This window comes from Lithobates pipiens, unplaced genomic scaffold (genome assembly GCF_037356315.1).
Source record: "Lithobates pipiens isolate NorthernLeopardFrog02 unplaced genomic scaffold, aLitPip1_a1.2 Scaffold_13, whole genome shotgun sequence".
Lineage (NCBI taxonomy): Eukaryota > Metazoa > Chordata > Amphibia > Anura > Ranidae > Lithobates > Lithobates pipiens.
In genome coordinates, this window is record NW_027507718.1 from 300990916 (window position 1) to 301009297 (window position 18382).

Consider the following 18382-nt stretch of genomic DNA (forward strand, 5'->3'; position numbering starts at 1 on the left):
AGATAGCATGATTCTGTTGTGACCTTCTGCTTGATGGACGGATCTGATGTGGGTGTAGATCATTGACCGTCTACACCTGTGTTGCGGACACGCTCCCACACCACCCCCCCAATCAGACCAGCTTAGGGCAGCTTAGCTCAGCTACTATACCTGAGTGGTGGACACAGAACCCCCCCCCCCCCCACTCATCAGACCAGCCCAGGGTGGGCGGCTCAGTCAGCTACTATACCTATGTATAATATAGCTGTGTCTGATAACAAGGAGGGGGGTGCTGCTGGACACAGCTATATTAAATTATATTATATTATATATAGGGACAGTAGCTGACTGAGCTGCCCACCCTGAGCTGGTCTGATTGGGGAGGGGGGGGGGGGGGTGCTGGACACAGCTATTATATAGATATATATATATATATATATATATATATATATATATATATATATATATATATATATATATATATATATATATATATATATATATTGTAAGATATTGGGGAGATTCAGTTCAAGTGGTATATGCGATTTGAAGAAACACGTTTCAGTCCAGACTGAATTTTCAAGGACATGGCAGCCCACTTTTATTTAAAGGAAGCAAAAAAGGCAAATCAAACAGAAATTTCCCCGCATTGGGGTTCCACTGTTATTACATCATGGTTATTCAGCCTCCTGGCTTATCTACTGACAACACAGCTGCTTCAGGCCTCACGCCTAGGCCATAGGTCTGTTCCTCAGACCTGTATGCTTGGGTCATACTCTCTCCTAGCTTACCCAGGGTTCAAACTTCCACCTGCAGTCTTTCTAAAGAACATGGGTGTCTTCCCAACACACACACACACATATTTATAAACCCAGCCCACAGGCGTGCATTCAGCATGCCTCTGTTTAAAAGAACCAGGGTGAAAGTGCTAATCCACACTGTGAAATGGGGTCACCTCTCCACAGTATATATATATATATATATATATATATGTGTATACCACAAATCCCCCCCCCCTCGTTTATCAGACCAGCACAGGGCGCCAGACATATACACTCCTCCCCCACCAGCTCTGTTTAACTGGGTGGCATGGCGACACCATGGCAAACCACCCCCCCCCCCCCCCCATTCACCCATTCACACATTAGCTCCGGCCGCAGCTCAGGTAAACAGTGTCAGTACACACGTCCCAGGCTGCAGCTGGAGAGGAGAGGACAGTGTGGGGCAGAGATAGCGACATGTGACAGGCTCAGCAGGGAAGTAGGAGAAGAAGGAAGGACACAGGTCAAGCTGCGGCGCTGGAGGTGTTCCGGCTGGGTCAGCTAAAAAAAGAAAATGCCTGGGCTTTCTTCACCCTCGGGAGAGTCGGGATGGTGTCACCCTCCAGCGTTTGTCACCTGGGTGCACCCCACAAACCACCATAGCGACGCCACTGGTACAACGTTGAACTGCTAGTAAGTTTTTCCTGGCTTCCAGCACAACTTTGCTAGTTTATTTATTTACATTTTAACCACTTGGGATCCGCGCTATTGCCAAATGACGGCATTAGCGCGGACCTACTTTTCCGGGACTGCGTCTATTGACGTCGTCCCGTGCACGAGCGGCCTGCGCGCCCCCTGAGGGGCGCGCGCGGCGCGCTCTGTGATCAGCGAGTCCATGAGACTCGTCTGATCACCGATCCGTGCAAGGGGTCGATCCCGACCCCTTATCACGTGATCAGCTGTCAGCCAATGACAGCTGATCATGTGATAGAACGGAGCCGGTAATCGGCTATTATTCCTCCTCGCACTGACAGCGCGAGGAGAAAAAAAAAAGCCGATCACCGGTGGCCGTGATCGGGACATCAGTCCCGATCACGGCCAGCAATACAAGCGACCACCTGCCCCCTGCCAGTGCCCACCTGCCCCCTGCAGTGCCATCCTGAATAAAAGTAAGTGCCCCCCGTCAGTGCCACCCAGCAGTGCCCACAGTGCCACCCACAGTGCCACCCACAGTGCCACCCAGCAGTGCCACCCAGCAGTGCCACCCACAGTGCCCACAATCTGCCTCAAAGGTGCTGCACCCCAGTGCCGCCCATCAGTGCCCAGCAGTGCCGCCCATCAGTGCCCAGCAGTGCCGCCCATCAGTGCCCAGCAGTGCCACCTATCAGAGCCACCTATCAGTGCCACCTATCAGTGCCCATCAGTCCCATCTATCAGTGGTACCTATCAGTGCCCATCCGTGCCACCCATCTGTGCCACTTATCCGTGCCACCCATCCGTGCCATCTTATCTGTGCCCATCTTTGCCCATCAGTGCCGCCTTATCTGTGCCCATCGGTGTCGCCTTATCTGTGCCTATTAGTGCCGCCTTAACTATGCCTATCAGTGCCCACCAGTGCAGCCTATCAGTGCCCACCAATGCAGCCTATCAGTGCCCACCAATGCAGCCCATCAGTGCCCACCAATGCAGCCTATCAGTGCCGCCTAATCAGCGCACTTCAATGAAGGAGAAAAATGACCCGTTTGCAAAATTTTATAACAAACTATTAAAACATGATTTTTTTTTTTTTTTTGCATCTTTTTTTGTTTGTTTAGCAAAAAATAAAACTCCGAGCTGTAACTAAATACCACCAAAAGAAAGCTCTATTTGTGGGAAAAAAATGATAAAAATTTCATTTGGGTACAGTGTTGTATGACCGCGCAATTGTCATTCAAAGTGCATCAGCGCTGAAAGCTGAAAATTGGTCTGGGACTGAGGGGGGTTTAAGTGCCCAGTAAGCAAGTGGTTAAACAAGTCTGTAATGGTTAAAATGTACAAGTGACTTCCCATTAACACGAATAGGGTCTTTCTTCAATTGTGCACCTATGGCTCATTTGGGTCTATGGGTAGATACTAAGCCCTTGTACACACGGTCAAAGAATCCGTCGGAATGTGTCCTATCGGACCGTGTTGTCGGATAATCCGACTGTGTGTGGTATGCATCAGACTGATTCCGTCTGAATATCCGTCGGACCCAATTATCCAACTTGTTGGAAATATTTTCCGTCCAACTGGTTCGATCGGACATACTCCGATCATGTGTAGAGAATTTTGATCGGACCAAGTGCCACGCATGCTCAGATCAAATTCCTACATCAAACCTATTGGCTACTAGCCTGAACGTAGTCCCATCGTAACGAAATTACGTCATCACGTTCTGAATGATCGGATTTTTCGACAACTTAGTCCGACCGTGTGTATGCAACAGTTTCGGACAAGATCCGACGGGCAAAATCCGACGGACAAAATCCAACGGATTTGGTTGTCGAAATCTCCGACCGTGTGTACAGGGGCTAAGAAGGCATTTGTAGGGCCAAAAAAGAGGATGGAAAGACCAAGTGGAGTTGCTGCCATCAAAAGTAGGATGGTAGCTTAGAGTACTTTGGAGCTGGGGTATTGAAATAGCTAGCAGAGATCCAAATTGCAAGTTTGTGTGATGACTTCACATCACAGCCCCCTTTTCTTAAATCACAATTCCCTCCTTACATCAGTATCCTCTGCCCCCCTTCATGACACCCCCCTCCCCCCACAGTGGTGTCCTCAGCCCTCCTTTATAGCATCCCCTTCCCACAGCAGTGTTCTCTGTCTCCCTTCCCATCACAGCCCTCCGTGGCTCTACCCCCCCTTCATATTGCAGCCCTTGCAGCTCTGCCCCCCCCCCCCCCATTTACCATTCACATTACGCTACTGCACCTCTGCCACCCTGTGGGGCCATTCACATTACTGTCCCCTTATAGCTCTGTCGTCCTCATAATTTACATTACAGCCCTGCAGCTCTGTCTCCCCCCCCCCGTTCACATAACAGCCCCCGTAGCTCTGTTCCCCTATTCACATAAAAGCCCAGCTCTGCCCTCCATTCACATAACAACCCCTGAAGCTCTGTCCCCCCATTAACATAACAACCCCTGCAGCTCTGCCCTCCCCAATTCACATAACAACCCCTGTAGCTTATTAACTCCCAGTCATATTACAGCCCCTACAGCTTGGTCCCCCCCCTACAGCCCCTGCAGCTCTGCCCCATTCACATTACAGCCCCTGCAGCTCTGCCCCCCCACCAACCCCAGTAGCATTGCCCCCTCCCTATTCACAATACAGCCCCTGCAGCTCTGCCCCCCCATTCACATTACAGCCCCCGCAGCTCTGCCCCACTATTCACATTACAGCCCCCTGAGCTCTGCCCCCTATTCACAATGCAACCCCTGCAGCTCTGTCCCCCCATTCACATTACAACCCCTGCAGCTTTGCCGCTACAGCCCCTGCAGCTCTGCCCCCACCACCACATTACAACCCATGCAGCTCTGCCCTCCCCCCATTCACAATGCAGCCCCTGCAGCTCTGTTCCCCCATTCACATAATAGCCACTGCAGCTCTGCCCCCCATTCACAAAACAGCCCCTGCAGCTCTGCCCCCCCATTCACAATGCAGCCCCTGCAGCTCTGTCCCCCCATTCACATAACAGCCCCTGCAGTTCTGCCCACCCCCACTCACATAACAGCCCCTGCAGCTCTTTCACCCCAATCACATTACAGCCCCTGCAGCTTGGTCCCCCCTACAGCCCCTGCAGCTCTGCCCCATTCACAACACAGCCCCTGCAGCTCTGTCTCCCCCTACAGTCCCAGCAGCTCTATCCCCCCATTCACATTACAACCCCTGCAGCTTTGCCCCTACAGCCCCTACAGCTCTGCCTCCCCCCACCACCACCACATTACAACCTATGCAGCTCTGCCCTCCCCCCATTCACAATGCAGCCCCCGCAGCTCTGTTCCCCCCATTCACATAATAGCCACTGCAGCTCTGCCCCCCATTCACAATGCAGCCCCTGCAGCTCTGTCCCCCCATTCACATAACAGCCCCTGCAGCTCTGCCCTCCCCCACTCACACAACAGCCCCTGCAGCTCTTTCACCCCAATCACATTAAAGCCCCTGCAGCTTGGTCCCCCCTACAGCCCCTGCAGCTCTGCCCCATTCACATTACAGCCCCTGCAGCTCTGTCCCCCCTACAGTCCCAGTAGCATTTCCCCCTCCCCCATTCACAATACAGCCCCTGCTGCTTTTCCCCCCATTCACATTACAGCCCCCGCAGCTCTGCCCCACTATTCACATTACAGCCCCTGCAGCTCTGTTCCCCCTATTCACATTACAACCCCTGCAGCTTTCCCCCCTACAGCCTCTGCAGCTCTGCGCCTCTCCCACCACCACCACCACTTTACAACCCCTCATCTGTGCCCCTCCCCCCATTCACAATACAGCCCCTGTAGCTCCTACCTTACTCGGGCATGGGCCAGAGAGTGAAAGTAAACACAGCTCTGAACGAAGGGCAGGATCAGCAGTTGCCGGAATCAAATTTCAACTTAACCCCCAGGTCATTGGTTGCTGGGACCATCCTGCATCCTAACAGTCAATCACCAGCTTGTTAACTTCAAAAGTTAAATCCAGCAGCTCTTGCACCCGCCCTCCATTCAAAGCAGCTGTGCCTATCGGTCATCTAGCTTGCCTCTCTGCTGTAAAACTCACAGCAGTGACAGTGGCTTAGGCGAATAATGGTGTGACCGCGGTGACCCGGATGGAACAGTGAAACTGGCTGAACCTGGACCACGGCTGCCATTTAGGGATTCCTGCTTTAGAGGCATATGAAGTGGAGGAAGATAGAGATGTTACAGGCAGGTCATACACTGGCGGGCACGTCAGGAGCAGATACAGAGGCAGAAGAGTAGTCAGGATACAAACCAGGTCGGTGATGGGCTGGCAGTGAGGTAGCAGAAGGAGCAGGCAGGTGTGGTGGTCAGACAAGCCGGGTCAGGTGCAGGTGGATAGCAGGAATCATCAGAGGCAAGCCGGGTCGGGTAACAGGAACAGGTATCAAGATTAGCGGAAAGAGGAACACACGGGAACACTGTAGAGCAGACAGCACTGAGTCTGTGCACTGGCAGAGTTTAAATAGCCTGCTGGTCGCCAAAAGCAGTTACAGGGGGCAAAGATGCACGCATGCACACGGACGGCAATCAGACAGGTTGTCTTGAATTCTCATCCTGGATACTGGCATGCCCTTCCTGACAATGTGCACGTGTGTGCACGTGTGTGCGGATATGTGCGTGTGCGCACACCAGTGCACAAAGGCGCGCAGATGCACCGGAGTTGTTCTGGCTGAGGTCACAGGTCATATTCTTCAGCCACCATCTTGGGTACTGGCTAGCCCTTCCTGACAGGGACATTGCACCGTATCCTAGCCATTCTCCTCCCACCCACTTTCTAACTCCTATACTAACTACACTGGAATGCTTAAACCTCCCTTTTCTAAAATCACCTGTAAAAAAAAGGAAAAAAAGTTTTTTTTAATTATTTCTATATCTTATACACAAATGTTTTGACTTTCACTTCTATTTTAAACTGAATGGGTTTTACTTACAATCACGTTAAGCTTTGTTCAATCAAGGCTGGAATTCTACTTTAATTGTCATACCTCTGAATGTATTTTAACAGAAAAGGCTTTCAGAGCTATTCTTTTCTGCAAATCACACATTTTTTTAAACAAACATGGAAAAAAGCAATAGGATATAAAAGGCATGTGCGTTTGGACACTATTTCATTATGAACACTGTGACTGATCCAATGCAAGGGCTCAGAGCTTGCCTGGTCTTAAAACCAGTTCAGCTGGTATTTTCTGTAGGGGATTTTTTAAAGCACAGTCAGCTGATGATGTGAAATTCTTCATGATATTTTTTGCAAGCTATGACAAAATGGAAAATATGACATTCATGCAAGTGTAACAATAAGCTCAGTTGCATGCTTTCAATGTTTTACTGCACCATAAAGAAGGTACAGCGTTATCCGACCACCTTTTGCACAGACGGTATTCCACAGCAAAGCAGACAATGCCTATGGAAACGGAAATCCTGTTATGCGGATCATGTCTTTTTAGCATTTGCAGCAGTAGAACATAGATCAATATTAAAAGCCATGCTGTAAACATGCTTGAAAGCAAAAAGTAAGCATCAAAGCCAAAAAACAATTTGTGGTGGGTTGCTTTTCAGAGGGTGTTTGACAGGTGGTGAGGAGGAGCTAGTTCACCTCTGTTTTGACCCCCTAAGAGCCCACAACACTGATTCACAACTGTTTACAGCATAAGGGCCGGTTCACACAGCGAGGCGATGCGAGGCGACACGGCTCGCCTCGCCTCGCTCCCGCAAGTCGCCCCCGTTCTGTACAATGGAACCGTTCTGAGAGGAGCGACTCGAGTCGCTCCGACTCAGAAAAAAGGTTCCTGTACTACTTCGGGGCGACTTCGGGGGCGACTTGCATTGACTTCTATACAGAAGTCCTCTGCAAGTCGCCGCTGAGGTCGCGGCGAGGCAAGTCGGAGACGCCTCGCCGCGCCTCGCTGTGTGAACCGGCCCTAAGGGGGTGCAAGAGGTTGGGGAATTGTACAAACACAACTGAAAGTATAAACCAGGCACTACATGTGAAGTATTTGAGACTCTAGTCCATTATTCTCCATCCTGCTGTTCTATTTCAGAAAACAGGTTGAAAAATGCTGGCTGTCCTTCAACCAAAAAGTGGACCAACAGCGGAACACAGTTTTGGCAGGGGTCAGGCACGAAGAGAAGATAAGAACTGTAGTGAAAGCTGCACTTTTTATTTTTACAATTTATAGCTCTAGTGCTTTCATCCTTGGTCTCAAAATTGAATTTTTAGATTCTAAAGAGATCTACAATTACCTGGTACTGTTCATCTTAAAGTGATTGCAAAGGCTCATTGTTTTTTTCTATAAAAATAATAAACATGTTGTACTTACCTCATTTGCACAGAGAAGCCCAGATCCTCCTCTTCTCGGGTGCCTCTTCTGTGCTCCTGGCCCCTCCCATCTGTTCAGTGCCCCCACAGCAAGCAGCTTGCTATGGGGGCACCCGAGCTGGGTCACAGCTCCCTGTGTTCATTCAGAAATTGAGCCCCAACCTGGCTACACCCATTTCTTTCTTGATTGGCTGAATGACTTTGACAGCAGCAGGAGCCAATAGCGCTGCTGTTGTATCTCAGCCAATCAGGAGGGAGAGACTTGGACGGCTGAGACACTCGTGGACATCGCCGGACAGAGAGGGGGCTCAGGTAAGGATTAGGGGTTCAAGGGGGGGCTACTGCACACAGAAGGCTTTTTATCTTAACGCATATGTATTAAGATAAAAAACCTTCTGACTTTACAACCCCTTTTAGGTTTTTTGTTTTTTTGCAATGGCCTCAAGAAAACTAAATATATGTGTGATGAAAGTCTAGTCAATCTAGTCTTCCATGTGTACAGGATACCATCGGCTGACTGAAAACCGATGCAACTGGGAACACCCATTTGGGCGAGTTTTGACCTTCTTTGAGATAAGGGGTCATACATTTCTGATGAGTGCAATGTGCTTCCTTCTACTGGGAAAAAGAGGAAGAGCATGTTTTTCCTGAATGTCACTTTCCTTCACATTTGGATGCATCTATGGGGGGCACTGAGCACTTTAATTAGGACTGCATATTATGGACTTTTTGCACGATTGTTTATTTGATATCATTCATATATATATATATTTACACTATATTACCAAAAGTATTGGGATGCCTGCCATTACACACACACATGAACTTTAATGGCATCCCAGTCTTAGTCCGTAGGGTTCAATATTGAGTTGGCCCATCCTTTGAAGCTATAACATCTTCAACTCTTTTGGGAAGGCTGTCCACAAGATTTAGGAGTGTGTCTTTGGAAATGTTTGACCATTCTTCCAGAAGCACATTTGTGAGGTCAGGCACTGATGTGGACGAGAAGGCCTGGCTTGCAGTCTCCACTTTAATTCATCCCAAAGGTGTTCTATCGGGTTATAGGCCAGTCAAGTTCCTCCACCCCAAACTCGCTCATCCATGTCTTTATGGACCTTGCTTTGTGCACTGGTCCAAATCATTTTGGCTTGGTCACTTAGTTCCAGTGAAGGGATTTCCTAAGCCGTCAGCATACCAATACATTTTTTACAATTTCATGCTCCCAACTTTGTGGGAACCGTTTGGGGATAGACCTTTCCTGTTCCAACATGACTGTGCACAAACAAGGTCCATAAAGACATGGATGATGGAGTTTGGGGTAGAAGAACTTGACTGGCCTGCACAGAGTCCTGACCTCAACCCGACAGAACACCTTTGGAATGAATTAGAGTAGAGATTCTAAGCAGGCCTTCTAATCCACATCAGTGCCTGACCTCCCAAATGCACTTGGAAGAGTGGTCAAACATTCCCGTAGACACACCCCTAAACCTTGTGGACAGCCTTCCCAAAAGAGTTGAAGCTGTTATAGCTGCAAAGGGTAGGCCAACTCAATATTGAACCCTTCAGACTAACTAGAACGCCATTATAGTTCATGTGCGTGTAAAGGCATGCCGCCTAATACTTTTGGTAACATAGTGTATTTATTTGTTGTTGGAATCAATCAGTAATAACATTTGATTATGTCATACAAAAGTTGAACTGGGTCATGATCAACAATAAAATGATTTGCATTTTACAAACCCCTAGCTAATTTTTAAAATAAGTGGCGAACTTGGCTACAATATTCACCTATAAATCAGGGATGTGTGGTGAGATCATTGGCTGGTGAGGCACTGGCTAGTATCAGAACCAGATACACACAGGTTACATACATCGTAAACGTTTGAGCAAGAGCAATAATTCTAGCACTAGACTTCCTCTGTAACTCTAAACATGTAACCTGTTGAAAGCGTCACCTATGGAGATTTTTAAGTACTGAAGTTTGGCGCCATTCCACAATTTTAAAGCGTAACATGTTAGGTATCTATTTACTTGGCGTAACATTATCTTTCATAGTATACAAAAAATCAGGTTAACTTTAGGCTGGGTTCACACTGCTGCGGGGGGGAGATCCGGATGTGATTCGCACCGCACTGCAGTGCAAATCACATTGGATCTCTGTAGCGATGCGAGTTCAGCCATACAGATAGTATGGCTGAATTCGCATCGCTCCCGCAGCAAACTCGCACGGGACCCTTTTTTTGGTCCGCAGCAGACTCGGATCGCATGGGTGTTCACACCATGCGATCCGATTCCTGTGCGAGTGTGCAGATCGCACTGCGATATGCGGACGGATCTGGGGGTGTCATTAAGATTTCATTGACACTCCCAGCAGTCCGCATAGGGCAGTGTGAACTGCCGGCGGGAGGCATGCGATGCGGGAAAACGCCGCAGATTCGCACTGTATTTGCGCAGCGGTCTTTCAAATGCAATTTTTTGGAAGAAATACACTTTCATGAATAAAAAAACAAACAAAAAAACAGCAAAATTAGCCCATGTTTTTTGCATAACATGAAAAATGATGTTACGCCAAGTAAATAGATACCTAACATGTCATGCTTTAAAATTGCGCACACTCGTGGAATGGCGACAAACTATGGTACTTAAAAATCTCCATAAGCGACACTTAAAAATTTCTACAGGTTACCAGTTTAGAGTACAAAGGAAGTCTTGCACTAGAATAATTGCTCTCACTCTAACGATCGCAGCGATACCTCACATGTGTGGTTTGAACACTGTTTACATTTGCGGACATGACTTATGTATGCATTCGCTTCTGCGTGTGAGCACCGAGGGATATGGTGCTTTTAAAAAAAAAAATGTTTTTTCTTATTTGTTTTATTTAATTTTTTTTATTTTTACACTGTCCCTTTAATTATTTTTTTATCACTTTTTTTGCTGTCACAAGAAATGTAAACAGCACTGACAGGTACTCTTTATGGAGGGATCTCGGGTCTATAAGACCCTAAATCCCTCCTTTGCACTTAAAAAGAATTCAAATAGCCAAGTTTGGCTGTTTTGAATAGTAATTTTTTTTTTTAATTTGGCATCTTTAAAGCTTCCGTAAACCGGAAGTGATGTCATGACATCACTTCCAGATTACTAGCCATTACTAGTAAAAAAAAAAAATAATGAATAAAAATGCCATAAAACTATCCCCTATTTTGTAAACGCTATAACTTTTGGCAAACCAATCAATAATCGCTTATTGAGATTTTTTTTTACCAAAAATATGTAGAAGAATACGTATCGGCCTAAACTGAGGGCCTGGTGCCTCCATGGCAGCATACCTGTGACAAGCTCCGCCTTGGCTCCTCCCTCAGGACTAGTGAATATTATAAAAGAAAAATTTAGTACAGCCCCCGCATTCTCCTTTTTTTCCTCATACCTCATGGCAGTGAATCCTGGTCGGCGTCCTTACCTTCTGCATTCGGCAGCGTCCGTCCGGGTTCAAGCCTCTCCCGGACGCAGTTCCTTCTCTTGGGCAGCTAAATGCGCTTATAAGGTTGGAAGTCCCTTCTGTAGGATCTTTTGGGACAAGCAGTTTGTCTCTTAAGTAAGAGCTTTACCTGCAGTATGGGCGTTCAGGCTCCAGTCTATGGCAGCAGAGGTGGCAGCTTTTGTTCTGTCCCTGAGACTTGTTGTTTCCCTCCTGTCTCATCTGTCCTTTCTCTCTCGCTCTCTTGCGCTCTGTTCCCCTGGTCCCCATAGCTTAGGAGGCCCCCCCTTCCCTTCCCACGTGCGTCTGTCATCCTCAGACTCACTAGGGGCCGCGCGCGGCGAGTCTGTGTCATTTTATAATAGTTTAGCGTTCCCGCCGTCGTCTGCGCATGCGCCGGCGGGTCGTATGTTTCGACGGCCAGTCTCGACGTTCGGCGCTTGCGCGGTAGCGTTGGAGGATTTGACGGCCATTTTTACTGATGGCGAATGGTTCTTTTTTGCCCTCAGAGTGTCAGGGGAGGAGCTCAAGCGTGACATCACTTCCCCTCCTCCTATTTATTTCCCCAGCAGCACAAGTGAAATGCCTGTGGTCAACAAGAGAATTACACTCTAAAGTTCCAGGCTATACCCACCCCTGTTAAGGTAAGGCATGTCTTAATGCATTTGTTTTCTTATACATGTGAGCATGCAAATATATTTATGTATAGCTCTGATGGAATAACTCGTTCATTAATTTATTAATTGATTTATTAATATTATTAAATTATTTAAAAATTTTCTTTTTTCATCGGAGCCTCCAAAATAAAAATAAAAATAAAAAGATGGATGTTTTAAAAAAAAAAAAAAAAACACAGCACACAGTAGCAGGGGGGGGGGGGAAGTCGTTACTTATGTAGGCAAATTCCCTTTTTTCCGTGAATCAGCGCACGACCGGTTGACGCCTTTTTCCTCTGACTCTTTCCTAGCCGTTACCTCTGCTAAGCCGCCTAAGATGAGCCTTTCGCCGCCCGCTCAAGATCCTACTCTACTCCCAAGGTAAGGACCTACGCCCAGGTAAGTTTAAAAAAAAAAAAGAGTGCACTAAGGACGATACTTTTTGTATTTCAGTCCTGTACGCCAGAAGACGTCTAAGAAGACCTCAAGGCGATACGAAGATGATGATGATGATTCCTGTCACAGCAGGGACAGGTCGCCCAGGCATGGGCATTACAGAAGTGGCAGGAAAGCTTCAGCCAAGAGGCGCCGTTATTTGCGCTCCCCGAGACCTAGACCTAATAGATGTCAGGCCTGCGGAGGCACCCCACTTCCGGACAAACTAATTTGTCGAGATTGCCTTAGAGACTATGCAGTAGACAGAGAGTCTGAGAGCCTACAGGTGGCAGATCTCCTTAAAAAGGCAGTAAAAGACTCCCTTGCGGAATTGGTCGCTACAATGCCGACCCAACAACCGGCATCCCCTCCTCAGGAACGGATGGCTGAGGCCTCCATTCCCGTTCAATCCACGTGTGGAAGTGGTCGTCCGTTCCCTCCCTCCTCCTCTAAGCATCAGGACGAAATGGCCATTTCAGAGGATTCTTCAGATGACACAGATGCCTCTGGCTTTGCCTTTGCCATGGTCCAGCCCTATGTGCAGGCTGTTAAACAAGCAATCGGTTGGGAGGATTCCAACGCGGAGGTCAGGAAGTCCAAATCATACTTCCCTTTCCTTAAGCGCCAGATCTCCTTCTTCCCTCTTATGGAGGAAATCAGGGAAGTGATCGAGGAAGAATGGGGGAGGACAGACAAAAGACTTTCCACCAATCGATTGGGAAAATTATACCCTCTCTCCGAGGCAGATTCCAAAATGCTGGACGGCCCTCCGGTGGTAGATGCTGCAGTGGTAAGGCTGGCCAAAAATGTCACCTTGCCCCTAGATGATTCAACCTCCTTCAAGGACCCTCTGGACAGGAGGATGGACCTCGACCTTAAGAAGGCCTATCAGATGGCAGGAAATGCCTGTAAACCTGCAATAGCTCTGATATCAGTGTCCAACGCGTTACGCGTCTGGACAGATAATATAGAGTCGGCAATCCAACAGGATATCCCTAAAGAAGAGATAATCAGGGCATTGGATGAGCTGAAGCTCTCAGCTGACTTCATTGGGGAGGCCGCCATCGATTCGATTCGTTGCTCCGCAAGGGCAATGCTCCACACAGTAATGGCCAAAAGGGCACTGTGGCTAAAACCATGGGCAGCGGACGTTGCCTCGAAGCAAAATTGGTGCAAGATACCTTTTGACGGTAAAGCCTTGTTCGGGGAAAAACTTGACAAAGCCATCTCTCGGGTCACTGGCGGAAAGTCAGGCCTACTTCCTCAGGACAGGCGATCCAGACGCTTCAGATCATCTGCACCAAGGTTCCGATATTCCAAAAATAGGGACTACCGACAATCCAGACAAGGGAAAGGCTTCAGGCACAACTGGAAAAGCACACAGTCTACGTTTCTCAAGTCCAGGAGGCAGAGGCCAGTGCCTACCCCACAGGATCCATCAAAATCCTTTTGACGCCAGGCCGGCCCAAGTGATCCCTGTGGGGGCCAGGTTGAAACAGTTCTCAAAAATTTGGGAACAAAAATGCAGGGATCCTTGGGTAGTTGCAACAGTCAAACACGGTCATTTCTTGTCCTTCCTAAACAAACCCCCCAAGGACTTTTTTTCTCCGACAAGGGTATCAAGATCTCCTCAAAAAGCGGAAGCTCTGAAGCAATTTCTTCTTTCCCTACAGGAACAACAAGCAGTAGTTCCAGTGCCTCCATCCGAGAGATTTTTAGGTTTCTATTCCACTCTGTTTCTAGTCCCCAAAAGAAACGGAGGGTGGAGACCCGTGATAGACCTAAAGAGGCTAAATCGCTATATCTTTCTGGAAAAGTTCAAGATGGAGTCTCTTCAGACGATTATTCGCGTAGTCCAACCGGGGGATTGGATGTTGTCAATAGACCTGCAAGGCACTTACTTACACATACCCATACTCCCTACGTTCCAGAAATACCTGAGATTCGCGGTGGGGCAAGTACATCTCCAATTTCAGAGCCTTCCATTTGGCCTCTGCACGTCACCCAGAGTTTTTACAAAAACCCTGATTGCCATCATAGCACCTCTGAGAGAATTGGGGCTCCGGGTGTATCACTATCTGGACGACCTTCTACTCTTGGCGAAGGACCCAACCCAGTTATTAGAACACAGGAATATCCTGTTAACAACACTAGTGGATTTTGGATGGAAGATAAACTACGAGAAAAGTCTTCTCTCTCCGACTCAAGAGATGGTCTATCTGGGAGCCCTGTTCAATACAATGAACGGATCGGTGTCTCTCCCACCTCAGAAGGTATCTTCCATTGTCCAACAGATGAAGAAGGTGAGCTCGAGATCCTACCTGACAGCCTCAAATTGTTTGAGCCTGATAGGTCGGATGTCATCATCCATCCCTATGGTCCCCTGGGCCCACTGGCATTTGAGACATTTTCAGCTGGAGTTCTTAAGAATGTGGAACAAACGATATCTATCCCAACCCATACGCCTAACGACCCGGATGCTCAGGAGTCTACATTGGTGGATGAAGAGACAGTCGCTTCTGAAGTCTCGCCCGCTAGGGCATGTCGACTGGATCATAATTACTACCGATGCCAGCGCAGCTGGTTGGGGAGCACATTCCAACAAGACCTCAGTACAAGGAAGATGGTCCTTCAATGCAGCCGGCATGGTGTCCAATGTCCTGGAGCTCAGAGCGGCCTATCTTGCACTGCTAGCCCTGGAATTCGAGATTTTGGGCAAACCAGTTCTCCTCAGGATGGACAACAGGGCCGCGGTATCTTATGTGCACCGTCAAGGGGGAACGCACAGCAGATCTCTCCTGAACGAGGTGGAGCCCATATTCCTCTGGGCCGAAAGGAATCTGAAGGACCTGAGGGCAGTCTGTCAAGCTCGTGAGGGAGACATCGACGGTGATAGCGATTCTACCATACTGGCCAAGAAGGCCTTGGTTCCCTACGGCAATGGATCTGAGCACCAGTCCTCCAGTCAAGGTTCCAATAATACCCCTCCTCCTGTCGCAAGGTTGTCACACCCACCCAGATCCCCGCAGGCTGGACCTTCACATCTGGCAACTGAAAGGAAAAGGTTCCAATCCCTGGGGTGCTCCGACAAAGTGATCGCAACCCTGCTCAAAGCAAGAAAACCATCCACGAACAACATATATGATAAAGTATGGAACAAGTTCAGGACCTTCATGCTTGATAGAAACTGTGATCCAGGTTCCCCTTCGTCATCTCAAATTCTTGAGTTCTTGCAGGCAGGCCTGGACCTAGGTCTTGCATTAGGTACATTGAAGGTACAGGTGTCAGCGATCTCAGCAGCAACCAGTAGAAGATGGGCGGAGGATCCATTGCTAATCCAATTCTTTAAGGCCGTCAGGAAGATCAAACCACCAACCAAACAATATTTTCCCACTTGGGACCTTACGGTCATCCTGGAGTCCTTAGCCAATCCACCCTTTGCCCCTTCGAACTCAATATCGCTCTGGAATCTAACTTTAAAATTAGCCTTTCTGATAGCCATAACCTCCGGCAGACGGGTGTCAGAGCTCCAAGCTTTGGGAGCAGATCAGGATCACATTGTATTTTACCCAGATAGAGTGGAACTCAGAACAGTACGAGGGTTCATTCCCAAGGTCGCTTCATCCTTGAGCATGTCAGAACCCTGGGCACTCCCAACATTTTCTGAACAGGACTCTGTCACTCTTCATGAATTAGACATCGCCTCCACTCTGAAATGCTATCTGCAAGCCACAGCTTCATTCAGGGCTTCCATCAGACTGTTCATAATTCCCTGGGGAAAATACAAAGGAAAGGAGGCATCAGCCAGAACGATCGCTTCATGGATCGTCAAGCTCATCCACAAGGTGTACAGGACAAAGGGACTAGAGACCCCTTCGGCGGTCAGGGCGCACTCCACAAGAGCGGTTTCTGCCTCTTGGGTGGCAAGAGCGAATGCGTCGATCGAAACTATTTGTCGGGCAGCGACCTGGTCGTCCCAACACACATTCCTGAAACATTACAGGGTGGACCCAGGAGCTCTCTCCTCAGTGGAATTTGGCAGACAGGCAGTCACTTCGGCCTTCGCCTCTTCTAAATAATAAATTCTTTAAATAAACCTCTAAGCATTATCCCACCCGTCTCAGCTAGTTATTTGTCACAGGTATGCTGCCATGGAGGCACCAGGAAAACTGTAAAATTGTACCATACTTACCGTAATTTTCTTTTCCTGGTGCCTATCCATGGCAGCATACATTCCCACCCTCGGTATTCTATATTAACGAGAATGCGAGGGCTGTACTAACCTTTTCTTTTATAATATTCACTAGTCCTGAGGGAGGAGCCAAGGCGGAGCTTGTCACAGGTATGCTGCCATGGATAGGCACCAGGAAAAGAAAATTACGGTAAGTATGGTACAATTTTCTGTTTTTTTTAGATATTTTTGGGGGATATTTATTATAACAAAAAGTAAAAAATACTGCTTTTTTTTTTCAAAATTGTCGCTCTATTTTTGTTTATAGCACAAAAAATAAAAACCGCAGGGGTGATCAAATACCACCAAAAGAAAGGTCTATTTGTGGGGAAAAAAAGAACGTCAATTTTGTTCGGGAGCCACGTTGCATGACCGTGCAATTGTCAGTTAAAGCGACGCAGTGCCGAATCGCAAAAAGTGGTCTGGTCTTAAGCCAGCAAAATGGTTTGGTCTGAAAGTGGTTAAAGACAAACCCAGATTGATAGTATTGTTAATATACATATGTTTAACACTCTTAATAACACCTGTTATAAAGTATATGTGTGTATTATTGTACAATCTTAAAGTTAGTTCCAATTTTCCACATTTTGTTACAACCAAAAACACAAATGTATTTTATTGGGATTTTATGTGGTAGACCAACACAGTGGCACATAACTGTGAAGTGCAAGGAAAATCATAAATTGTTTTAAACATTTTTTACAAATAAATATGTGAAAAGTGTGGCGTGCATTTGTATTCATCCCCCGTGTCAATACTTTGTAGAACCACCTTTCGCTGCAATTAGAGCTGCAAGTCTTTCTGGGTATGTCTCTACCAGCTTTGCGCATCTAGAGAGTGAAATTCTTGCCCATTGTTCTTTGCACAATAGCTCAAGCTCTGTCAGATTGGATGGAGAGCGTCTGTGAACAAAGTCCTGCCAGAGATTCTTAATTGGATTTAGGTTTGGACTTTGACTGGGTGATTCTAACACATGAATATGTTTTGAACGAAACCATTCCATTGTAGCTCTGGCTGAATGTTAAGGGTTATTGTCCTGCTGGAAGATGAGCCTCCACCCCAGTCTGAAGTCTCAAAGTTTTCATCTAAGCTTGCCCTGCATTTTCCTCCATCCATATTCCTATCAACTCTGACCAGCTTCCCTGTCCCTACTGAAGAAAAGTATCTCCACAACATGATGCTTCCATCACCAGATGGTGTGTTCAGGGTGATGTGCAGTGTTAGTTTTCTGCCACACATAGTGTTAAATTTTGGTCTCATCTGACCAGAGCACCTTCTTCCATATGTTTGCTGTGTACCCCACATGGCTTTTTGCAAACTGCAAACAGGACTTCTTATGACTTTCTTTCAACAATGACTTCTTTCTTGCTACTCTTCCATAAAGGCCAGATTTATGGAGTGCACAATTAATAGTTGTCCTGTGGACAGATTTTCCCACCTAAGCTGTGGATCTCTGCAGCTCCTCCAGAGTTACCATGGGCCTCTTGGCTGCTTCTCTGAATAATGCTCTCCTTGGCCGGCCTGTCAGTTTAGACGGCCACGTCTTGGTAGGTTTACAGTTGTATCACACTCTTTCCATTTTTGGATGATGGATTGAACAGTTTTTTTTGTATAACCTAACCCTGATTTAAACTTTTCCACAACTTATCCCTGACCTGTCTGGTGTGTTCCTTGGCCTTCATGATTATGTTTGTTCACTAAGGTTCTCTAACAAATCTATGTGGACTTCACAGGACAGCTGTATTTATACTGAGATTACATTACACACAACTGGACTCCATTTACTAATTAG